This window comes from Canis lupus, chromosome 5 (genome assembly GCF_048164855.1).
Source record: "Canis lupus baileyi chromosome 5, mCanLup2.hap1, whole genome shotgun sequence".
In the NCBI taxonomy this organism is placed as follows: domain Eukaryota; kingdom Metazoa; phylum Chordata; class Mammalia; order Carnivora; family Canidae; genus Canis; species Canis lupus.
The window spans coordinates 40,495,713-40,508,515 of NC_132842.1; the positions used below are offsets into that span (position 1 = coordinate 40,495,713).

Sequence of the window (12,803 nt, forward strand, 5' to 3'; positions counted from 1 at the left end):
TGTGAATAGTCAAGAGTAAGTCTTGAAACTTGTTTTTCAACCTTCCTCTTAGACAATGTTTTTTTCTTAGAAATGTAGGCCAACCTGAGGAAGCCCAGTCTATATTAGAGCCTAAAAGTTCCATCTTATTCCAGATTCAGTATTTGAACCTGCATAGTTCCCGGAGTGGCAAGCCCAGTGCAGGATCATCAAACCTTATTATCTGGCTGCTAAAACTATATTCTGGTTAAAACATATTGTATAATGAACCATCAAGTGCTATAGATAACCCTGAAATCAAATCAACTTTATCTGGTGTTTAGCATATAATAGAGATTCAGTAAAACTTATTTAATCATTAAACTTCTAGATCTTTTGAGAAGTTAGAGTTCCAATGCCCTATTTCCTAGCAGCCCTGATCTCCTGGGTCTACCATAAGATATAACACTTTTTCAGAATTGATTTATTACCAGCATTCCAGAGCAGGTAGCCTTAGTGCTTTTATCTCAGGATAGATAAAAGACTAAATTTACCAAGCAACTCATAGTCAGAACATTTACTGTGTTATTTCAACCAGGCTGACCCATTACCCTTTTCTGAACCAACCAATATAATCTCTTTAGTAGGGACCCACTTGCCACTCCATAGAGTAGTAACTGATACTCCCTGAACTTATGGCTACTAACTATCAACGAATCCTAACTCCTGACTCCCAAAGCTGCATGAGATCTACTGTACTCCTGGATCCCCTCCATAGGATGATTCAGTCATTCAGCTTCTTATTGAGCCCTCCAGTAAAAGGAGCTCTTCAGAGACTGCTTATTCCAACTTAGTCTGGGAAAATTACTTTGTTTGACATTTAGGAGAGAAAAGACTTAGTTTATAGATTAGGACAAAAGCAAATAGCTACAAATTCAAGTCTCATGACTGGGACAGTGAAAAGGAAAGGAAAAGGAAACCAGAATAGAAAGCACATGTAGGGCATCTGGCTACCTAAGTGGAGTATGTGACTCTTAATCTCAGGGTTCTAAATTCAAGCCCCATGTTGAGTGTAGAGATCACTTAAAAAAATAAAATCTTAGGAAAAAAAAAAGAGTGTATGTTTTCAATTTCTCTATTAATCTTCTTATATAGTTGAAAAGATTCATAGATGCTCCAATTGCTGGGTCATGTCTCATGACACTGCCTGACCAGACCAAATAACCAGAATACAGAATATGAACTTGTAGCTACATATATATCCTCTCAGGTGGACAGTCCCTGGTTTAGGGTCATCACGAAAGTCCAACACAGAATATCTGTATCGGGGTGAGGGGTCGAATATGGTATTAGAGAAGGAATAGGGAGTAAAGTATGCCGGGCTACACGGAGGAAATCTACCACCTTGTGACAGTCCTGGTCTCTGGACTAAGGTTTTGAAAGAAGATTTACATTCTGGGGAGGAGTATAGAAGAAAATCAAGACCAAACTCCAACTTTACAGGGACTACATTACGGAAAAAAACTTCAGGACTACATCTTAAGGAAGAATCCAGAAATCAAGTAATGGAGACTGAAATACAATATGGGAGCACAGTCCAGGGAGCGAGAGAAGTGCCCAGTGCTCAACAGGGCTAGCCTCGAGAGCAGTGCCAGTATCAGCCCCAGAAGAATGGGTTAGAAGTAGGTAAATGTCTCCTTCCTCAGGTAAGAAACTGGGAAAGACAGCAGCATGAAGAAAATAGATGCCTTTGGCAATTAGAAGAGAGGACATGCGAAGTTTGCACTAGGGCCTAATGAGTGGGAAAAAAAAGAAAAAAGAATGTGTCTTTTCTTCTATTTTCCTGCTTATGATATTAGGAGCAAACTAGTATAATCTCATGTTTCTAGCTAGGAGCAGACTTCCACAGGAATGTCCTAATTTAGTTCTTCCTAAAGCAGGTGATGCATCAGAATCACCTGGGGAGCTTGTTAAAAATAAAGATGTGTAAGTACCAAACCAGATCTATGATTCAGAATCCTGAGAGGCCCAGGAATCTGTATTTTTAATAAGATTTCTCAGTGATGCTCACACACGGCTAGGGTTGGAGCCATTCTCTAACATACCAGAAAAGATTTCATAAAAATTGTAATGAATCAAAAATTTCCCGAAACTGGAAACATGCCCCTCATGTGACCTATGTGTCTTCCATATCACAAGGTCCAAAATAGTTAAAATATATCTGTTCCTCACTCTACTCTGTCTCTAACACACTCATTTGTCCTTTAAAGTAAATTTCCCACTTAATCTTTTCTGCACTGATCTGTTAAATATTTGAACTTGATTGTTCAAGTGATTATTTGAAATTTGCATCTGGTATTTAAGATCCCCAACTGAATAAATACAGTACTGTTAATCAAACAGATTCATTGTGAAAAGGTAAAAACGTGATCTGTATTAATTTCAGTAACTATTTCAGGCACTTACCAACAAATTAATACCCAGTATGAGTTAATCATCTAATCCAAAGTCCCTAAAAGTTCACAGTCAAATAAATTGAACCCCCCCCAGCAATGATAGATTCTTGTAATTATCTTTATCAAGTTAATGTCTGTGTATAATTACCCACAATATAAGATTATGTGAAAACAGTGAGTTCTGCAACTGATTCCCAACAAAAGTAGTTTATCTTGTAAACTTATAACTATAGTTTGCACTTCACATACTTTTTCATCCATTGGTTTCACTGCAAAGATGAATTCATTTGATTGTACCATAACTCCCGGAACAAAAACATTCCTCAAAATTAAAAAAAAAAATGCTTTCAAATTATTACCATGATAAGAACACATTTTTTGTACAGTTTCCTTGAAAATGCATCTTTCAGTTACAAGCCTGTTCCCGCAATGTATTAAAGAATTAGAGGAAAGAGACACCTGTGTAGCTCAGTGGTTGAGTGTCTGCCTTTGGCTCAGGTCATGATCCCAGGGTCCTGGGATTGAGACCTCATCAAGCTACCCACGGGGAACCTGCTTCTCCCTCTGCCTATGTCTCTGCCTCTCTCTGTGTCTCTCATGAATAAATAAATAAAATCTTTTTTAAAAAAGTGGAGGAAAAAAGTCTCTGGAGAAAAATTTATTTCATAGGGGGTAGGACTTATAAGCCAAATCTCTTCATTTCAAGACCAAATTTCTGTCTACAATATCACCCAGCAAGTAAGAATAATGTAAGGGATATTTCAGAGAACACAGGAACTGCACTACTGCATAAGTCTAAGAAAAATTATCTTTATCCACCTGGTCCTCACTCACTGTGTCCCTTCTATAGTCCAAAGAGCGATATCTATTCAAAAAGCCTCCTCCCCCAAATCTTTCTTAGGAGTTAAGAATTAGGTCCAATCTCAGTATTCCTTTCCCTTAAGATCATTCACATTGATTTTATTTTTATGAATTTATTGAAAGCAGACATAATAATCTTATGGACAAAACACATAAGCAAAAAAAGACATATGCTGTTTAAACTAAAGAATTCTTGTTAGGTCGAGAATACTAAGCCCATCAACTAAAGATAAGGAAAGCCTCAATTGTTGTTCATAAAAGCAGCTGAGCATCCCAAGTATTCCCTCCTCCATCCTTGCTACAGATTGATTCTATACCCAGAATGTGATCTCAGAGGCAGGCCAGGAAAAATAAATTAGAAGTTAAAGGTGTCAGAAAAAAAAAAAAAATTCAGTGCCTACTTTGGCAGCTTCCACCAACTTCTTTGAATCTATTTTATGCTTTCCAAAAAACTATTTGAAATGGAAAGAATTTTGAAAGTTTCGCTGAAATAAGCCAGTATTAGTTAGCTATTGCTGTGTGATAAAATTCCCCAAACTTAGTGGATTAATACAATGATTTTTTTTTTAATCTCACAGTATCTGTGGGTCAAGAATTCAGGCACAGTTTCAGTGACTGATTCAGGCTCAGAGTTTTTCATGAAATGGTATACCCAAGATGTCCATCGGAGGCACAATCATCTGAAAGCCCAGAATGGAGCTGGTGGCTTCACTTCCAAGGTGGTGCACTCACATGACTGTCATGGGGCCTCAGTTCCTCATGCCATAAGTCAGCTGAATGTCTTTGTGACATACTGACTGGCTTCCCCCACTAAAAGTTCACAGTCAAATAAATTGAACCCCCCCAGCAATGATAGATTCTTCTAATTATCTTTATCAAGTTAATGTCTGTGTATAATTACCCACAATATAAGATTATGTGAAAACAGTGAGTTCTGCAACTGATTGCAGAACTCACTGCAAGCAGGAAGCCACAGTACCTTGTATATCCTAATGTCAAACATCACACACCTTCACTTTCTCCACATTCTATTTGTTAGAAGAAAGTCCCTAAATACAACTAACACTTAAGAGGAGGGGTATTAGAGTTCACCTTTTGCAGGGAAGAGTATCAAACCACCTGTTGCCGTATTTTAAATTAAAACCACCCAGGGTCTTTTCTGGACTTTACCACATTCTTTGTATCACGTCAGGGCAGCTCTTAAAAATGATCCATTCCTTAAACTGAATACAATGCTAATCCGATGCATGCCATTATCACTGGCCTATAGTGGAGAAGAGAGTCTGATAGTCAAATAACAAGGGATAATGCAAAGCATTATAATTATTTGTAAGGCTTTAAATAATGGTTTGAAATTGACACTGGTAACTTCAGAACAGTTTGTGAAAGTAACTAACAGGCTTAAACAGTTCTATGCCTTATGGATAGTTTGGCCACCCACTAGACTTGTGTCTGGAGAGCTTCAAAGAATACAATAGCATTGGACTGTCATCCTTCTAATCCCCCACACTTTATTTGAGTATGTTCAATTTTACAGCCTTCTCCTCTCTGCTAAGCTAAAATCAATGTATTGACATCTTGGTGGGAGAAGTGGAACAAGAGACAGCTAAGTTATTCCCTGGAGGGAAAACTCAAAAGAGGAAGAGACTTCTTGTATCCACAAGTCAGGACAGTTGAGGTCAAATTCTGCTATAAATTCTCTCTGTGGGGTGATGGAGGACACACACAGACCCTCAGATAAATACTCCTGACTGTGCTCTGTATTGCATACGCTGCTTGGACCTTCTAGGATGCTAAAGTGCAATGAATAATCTCTCTCTCTCTCTCTCTCTCTCTCTCTCTCTCTCTCAGTGATCTTCAGATCTTAAAGGAAAGATAAGCATAGACTATATTTTGCTTAACTTCTCTTTTAAGTTAGGTAGACGTCAGTGCATTAGGGGCTGTGGAAGGCTTGAGGACATGAAGACATCTACATATAATCCCTGTTCTTCAAGAGCCTGTATTCTTCTTAGAGGAGAAATCTGGGATGAAGGTCGTACTGCTTTGGAGACCATGATGAAGAGCCTGGGATCTTAACCTTTATACAGGTTAGTCAATCTCTCTCTCTCTCTCTCTCTCTCTCTCTCACTCACTCACACATTCATACATACACCACCCTAACTAAAAGATCAGGCCCTTTTAGAACCTGCATTAAACTGTCAGAACACTTTTGTCTTTCATGGAAATGTAAGGAATCCAAAAGATATTCCCAGTTAGGTGGAGTGACACCCTCGAGAAGCCTAGCATCCCCAGAAGAGTGCAAGTATTTTTTTTTCAAAAGTACAAGAGTAATAATAAAGTCTACATTGTGTTTCATAAACTGTACTAAGTGCTTGAAGTACATTATCTCATCCTTTCCTCACAGCAACCTTGAAATACATATTATGATTAATAATAATAGAGATGAATAATATTATTCTTATCCCCATTTGCTAGATGAGTAACTGAGCCTCGGAGAAGTTCAATGAGTCACTTGAGGTTAGCCAGCTAATAACTGGTGAAGCAAAGGTTTAAACTCAGGACATCTATAACCAGACCCCATGTTGGTAACTAGCACTGATTTAAGCACAGAATGAATACCTGAAATGATTACTTAGCAGAGGAGAGAATGGATAAAGAAGGAAGAGGAGGACAGGCCCTACTGTTTACATTTTTATCTCTTATAACATCATGACTACCAATTACATGGCTTGATCCTTCAGTATTTGGACATGTTTTTTTTTTTTTTTTTTTTTTTCTCTCAACTAGACTGGCATCCTGGTGAATAGATTGTATCTTATGGACTCTCTCTTTCCTTGTGAGTATATATGAAATGCTGGACAAATAACCTTCACACCACCACAACAAAGACAGGATTCTCAGAATTCTCAGGCAATTTATCACCTCTTCATATTACTCGGTAATTTACTCTTCATTCCTTAATTTCTTATATTTAAAAATAATAGAATCCACTTCTTAAAGTTTTATGAGAGTAAAACTAAATGAGGTAATGTTTATAAAGAGATTAGCAATAGCCATCACATACTAGGTACTCAATGTAATTTATTCTTTCTATTATCATAATATACATGTCTCCAGTGGTTCAAAATGAACTATCTATATATATATATGTACATTTATAGTTTACTATATATACTACTAAGATTGCTATTAAAATAGTAAAAATTACTCTTTCTTAAGTATTTCACATCTTACAGGTGCTTTAGAAGATGATTTATATATATAAACTAGTTATATATATAGTTATATATTAGTTATATATACTAGTCATATATATTAGTTTTATATATGTATATGTACTATGTATATATTAGTTTTATATATATACATGTATATGTATACTTATATATATACTTTTATATATATATAAACTAATTATATATATATATATATATATATAAACTAATTTTACAATGAGGCTTAGAAATGCCAACTTAATTTATCCATGATCACATAGCTAAAATGTTCAAGAATTAGCATATAAACTTAGGTCTGTGTGATTTCAAAATCAATTTCTGGTAAAACAAAGGACAGAATCTAAGCCAGGTTCTCACTCCTCTTACTCCTCTACTCCTCTACAAGATGTAAAGGTCAGATTCTGACTATGTATACATAGTTATTACTGATAGGAATTCTCCTTGTCTCACAGGCCTACTTCCTATCTTGGGAAACAACATTTCCTAGGAGAAATTCCACCTTTCCAGTGATACTATCACTATCAGATCTCTGGCATCCGAAGGAAGACAGACTAGGAGGAAACAGTAAGCTATTTAGGATCTTGTTGGACATTGGAATTCCTTGTTGATGGGAAATTAAACCCAGAACACAGTCATCTATTCCCACTGTTCTCCAGCTTGTCAGATAGAAGCAGTCTTGTTTACAAAAAAGAAGTCACTGGTACAGCATATCTCAGCACACACTAGTCCATTTATGGTAGGGAGGAAGTCCACTCAGACCCTGGTTACCTGTTCCCTCAAAGGGCACTCAACATCTTTACTGTAGCAAAGGACATCCAGTATCACCTACTACTGTGTGATCACAAGGAAAACAAATTTTATTTAATAAAGCCAAATGCCAGTTTCTTAAAAGCTACCCTAACTTGAAGCATAATGTATAATGAACAATCCCTGCTTTTTAAAAATCAGATTAATGAAGCAAGAGTGTTTTTAAAATACAACCAACCTTGGGATTTGAGTAGGACTGGGGAGGGCTGATAATAACATTCACTAATGACACTGCTTTCAGAGTCTTTACATTTATGCTTAGGTTACTTTTCTGAAAAGTGAGTAGCAAATAGACCATCCTATTTGAGTGGTGATTATATTTATATTGATTATACTTAATGTGTTGATGGAAGTGGGAGTTTATAAGCAAAAGAATATGAGTTATCGACAGTCTTTAATCCCATGGCCTTTTAAAATCTGCTCAGATACTGAGTATCACTCTGCTTCATTCTCTTGTCTCTTCTTATTTTCATAGTCAAAATCAGAAGAAATACAAATTAATAGCACTATTGATTATAACAGCTAACAATTGCTAAGTGTTTACTAAGACCCAACCACTTAAAATCTCACATCTCACAACAATCATATGAGATAGGCGTTATTATTTCCCCCATTTTATACCTGAGAAAACTGAGATCAGCAGCTTTTAACATAACTTTTCCAAGAAGCTCTTACTACTCATCAAAGGTAAAGAGAGAACTTCCTGATAGGTGTGTATGCCATTAGACTGTTCTTAATCACCATACTATAAAGTCTCTGTAAAGAGGAAGGGCAAGCCCAGAGTGGTGAAAATATTGCCTCTTCAAACACATCTGCTTGGGTTAGAGTACTTCCTAACTAGGAGCTCCAAGTCATATTACAATTTTTTGGTGGCCTAGACCAATCTAAGACCTTTCATGGCCTCCAAGATGGGGACAAGCAGAGGAAGTAAGAATTCATTCATTCCATCTATTCCATTAGTACTTGCTGAGTCCCTAGTCTATACCCAAACCCGTGTCAAGCACTGAAGAAATATCAAGCACTTGAAGACTTTCTTGCCTCAGGAAATTCAGAGTCTCCTTATATAAGATGTACATAAAAGCACACAGCTGGGCACCCAGCTCAGAATGACTCAAGGGAAGTGTCGATGAAGCTAAGACCTGAGGATGAAGAGGATTTAGCAAGGCAAAGTGTATTTCTTTGAGACATGGCCTCAGTATCTGTTCTGTTCCTACCCCTCCAGCACATTCGGAATGCTCCTCTTTATGGGTTTGCCAAAATCAAAAATAATAATCCCAACCATCCATCAGTTGAGTAAGAGGAAATGTAGTATTTCATATGAAAAGAAAAACTAACAGGACAAGAATGTTATGATGGAGGAGGTAGAGACAGAGTCACAGCTGCCACTGACCTTGGCAGATTATCAACATCTTACTAAACAGTCCCCTTCCTTGATATTGCTATATAAGTATGTATATAAAAATATATAAGTACAAATGTAACTGAGAGTCAATGACTTAGCCTTCAGAATGTAATCAACATAGGGTGCTCACAGGCTGGTGCTCTTATGGTAGGGGGATAGCCTTTCAGCCCTATAATCCCAATATGTTCTTTTCTTTGGGTAAAATATACAGTTTCTACAGAACTATACAGCTGCTACTCATTAGTCAACTCAAGCATAGAGTATATTTGCTCCTCCAGGTGCACACAAGCCCAGAGTAGGTGTTGGAATCAGCTATTGCCTTGGACTGAAGGCATCAAGGAAAATCCTGAACTGGATACTTTCCTTCCAACATCAACTACATGCAAAATGATGTGGTAAGAATAAGAAATTTGGATTAAAAAGAGCATGCTTCTTTGTTCTTTAGAAGAAACACTAGTTTCTTTATTTTTGGATTGACACCCATGGTCATTTTTTTGGTTTACAAAGATATTATTTTATTTATTTACTTTTTAAGATTTTATTTATTTATTCATGAGAGACACAGAGAGAGAGGCAGAGACATAGAAAGAGAGAGAAGCAGGCTCCATGCAAGGACCCCGACATGGGACTCGATCCCAGGTCTGCAGGATCAGGCCCTGGGCCAAAGGCAGGTGCTAAACTGCTGAGCCACCCAGGCGTCCCAAAAGATATGATTCTATAGGGCAAAAGTAATGGAGTAGATTTACCATCCCTGGGGTTGGTAAAGGATAGAAGCCACACTTAAGTGTTCATGCGGTAAACTTTGGAGGTCTTTCATAGGAGGAAGTGAATTCCAGGAAAATTGAAGGACATATTGTTAAAAAAAATTTTTAAGACTTAATATCTAATTTACCATTTCAGCCTTTCCCAGGAATGGAATCTTAAACCACTCAATCCGGAATTACCTGGTTAGTGCTAGAGAGGTAGTCTTTGACAGATTCCTGCCATGTCTGTCCCCTAAAGGAAGGTGACCTTGCCACAACCAATCAACCAATCTGCTTTTTGCTAGTGTAATAACTACTTTGTCTCTCTCCCTTCTACTTATGTCTTTCATTTTGTACAGCACCTTAGAGCAGCTTTCTAACTGCTAGATAGAATGCTGCCTAATTCATGAATCACTGAATAAAGCCAATTAGATCTTTGAAATAGTTGAATTTTTAACAATATGCAAATAAAAATGGTGTCATCCTGACTTCTCATAGTGTTTTTCTGTCTGGATCATAAAGGTTTTGGTTTTAAAATAGGAGGCCAACAGGATGAACAAGGACCAGGGTTTAAATCATATAAAGAATTTTTGACTGAGTTACCTGGTCTGATCAAATCATCCTATTAGGAGTGTAATCAGAAATTCACCAAAGAGAAGAGGCTATCCCACTATCAAAGAAGTATACTGAATTGCTGGAAGATGATTGACCTCAGCTTTCTATAGCTTCTATCTTCATTACAACTGAGGAAGAAATGTAAAATGTAATAAGTCACTATGCGGTCCTAGTAGAATCACAAGGAAAGAATTTTCTGTGAAGATTACTGTGTCCCCTCTTCCCTATGAGAGAATGGTACATCCCCAACCACTGCCATGTCTCCTACCTATCCACACCTCCTTGTTGATATTGAGCTTGGCCTTGTCATGCTATGCTTTGACCAAATAAATGTGAGTGATTTTGACGTATGCCACATCAGAGGAAAAGAATTAAGAGGCATCACTTGTTTCTTCTAGCCCTGTTGCTAAACTGCGTCTGCTCCTTTACCCTGGTTCCTAACAATGCAGAAATGAAAAAATGTGGAGCAAGGCCACAGTGGGCTGACCCATAGTCACCAACATGTATGTGAGAAATAAATTGGCATTATAAATCACTAAGAGAATGGGACTGTGTATTACTGCAGCAAATCTGAATAATGTATCTTCTAAGAGAGCTCTTTAGATTTTGTTGCTAGCCATACAGGTTAAAATCCAACAAGCTAAATAAACACACAAAGGGAAAAAGAAACCCCACCTTTGAGTAGGGTGGCTATATATGCCTGGGACTGAGCTTTCATTCTATATGGCAACTCCTATGATTTTGTAATGGCTGCCTGGAAGGTTACAAGAATGTTTCTGTAGTTGTCTCCAACCTCAACAGGGAACACTGGCATAATCTATTCATTAGTAATGTCTGCTTTTAGCATGGAATGAGAGGCAGTGACACAGATGACATGTTTGCTGGTCTAGAGCTTCAATGTCTCCCACCCTTGCAGCCTTTCAAAGAAAGAAATATTGTGTTTTCCCCACTATCTTTTGCCTTCCTCTGGATCCTTCCAAATACTCCTTACCCGTCACTGGAATCTCACAACTCTGGTAGTGGTAGCTGGGAGAGTAGTGGTAAATGAAACCAGCTTTTTTCCGTCACCAGTAAAATAAAGGGTCAGTGTAAACACTCATCCTTTTTCCCTGGATGATTGGCCCATGTGCTCTTCCTCTCTGATTACTCCTTCCTATACTTCTGAAAGAAGTGATCCATTTTATGGACTCTAACTGGTCTGACATAAAATACGTATAACTCTTTACAGAACAAAAGGTAGCTCTACAAAACCCTATTTCTGCCAATTCTACTAGCTCGTTGAGTTAGGCTGGGATATAAACTGTGGACCACAAACATATTTCATGCAGTAATCAGGCATTAGCACCGAGCATATGGCATATTCCTCACAAAAAGCCACCCTCCAACAAACCACTCTTACATTGTTAGAGCGCCATCTACAGGTCCCTGTAACAAACAGAGTTTCCTAAGCCCCTCTCTTGGCTTGCTATGAAGAGAGTGACATTAGAAATGAATGAGGAAAAAAGAAGGTGAGTAATTTTTCCCATGTATTTCTATGTACCAGAGTGTTATTAGAGGAGATTTAATGCTTTATATTACTTATCCATAAAAGGGGTTATTATTATTTCCATTCTACAGATGAGAAAACTGGGCTAGGGACGTGAGTTATTTGCTCAACCAAGAAGCTAAGCTATGATTCCAACCAGGGTCTTTCAATGTAAGCAGTGATGTTTCTTCCTGTAGTTAACTCTCTCAATTCTTGATTTGATTCAATGCTCTTAGATTTCAGGAAATTTTGTTACTCCTCAAAAGAATATGTCACCTTCCATGAAGTAAATGTGTCTGTGTAGAACTAAAGGCATTTACTTAGACTGTTCCTAACTCTACTTGCCTTTCTTCTCTATGCCAGATATGTACTAAATAAATTTTGTTGGATGAATCTATGACGAAATGAATGAAATGGATTTTTTCTTGCCTTCTTTTAAATTCTTTGCAAAATTACACTCTCAGAATAGTTGCACTCATATCTGACCATTCTTTAAATTTTCATCATATGGAAGGTCTCCCCTGCCATCCGCCTACACAGCCCAAGTCAATGTCATGCTACACAGTCCATGGATTTTAAAGTGTAAAGCAATTCAGAATTAAAATTAATCAGGACACTCCCAATGTAAAGGAAGCCCTCTGCAAAACCACTTTTCTATAATAAAAAAGCCATTTAATTTTCTGAATAACCACTTCCATCTGCTTTGATAAGTTTGATTTTCTGATACTAGTTTATATTAACTAAGATATGGCTATCCATCTACACATTAATGGTCACTTTTCAGCAGCATGCAGTTAAACATGTTAAAGCATCTAGGACCCTATGCATCATTTCAGTGAGAGTGTGAGCTCTATGAGGACAAGTCCTAATTTTTAAATTATTTTATAACCCTCTAATTCCCACTGCAATGTCTTCAGCTATCTTATTAAATGTTTATAGCTGGCCAAGGATTCCTCCCCTTGTCTAGCTAGTCCTTTGAAAGAAATATTAATGAGCAATTTAATGTTAAAAAGGAGCAAGAGAATGAAGAGTATATTTTCCCAGAATGTAATTATTGAGTGACTGCCATATTCCAGGAACCACACTGGGTGACAGGAGCACACAGTCTCAGGCCTCAAGGATATAGTCTAATGGGATAAACAGACAATTACAATGCAGTATTCCGGGTCGGCAGAGGCTCAGGGGTATCCTACACTTTGA

At 37.5% G+C, this 12,803-nt stretch overlaps 1 long non-coding RNA gene across 1 annotated transcript; it reads left to right on the plus strand.

Annotated features, from left to right (window-relative positions):
• Positions 1-5,199: 5,199 nt before the first annotated feature.
• LOC140632949 (uncharacterized) lies at positions 5,200-7,186 on the plus strand. Its single transcript, XR_012030596.1, has 3 exons — positions 5,200-5,362; positions 6,063-6,213; positions 6,964-7,186. It is a non-coding gene; the product is annotated as an uncharacterized lncRNA (long non-coding RNA).
• Positions 7,187-12,803: the final 5,617 nt, after the last annotated feature.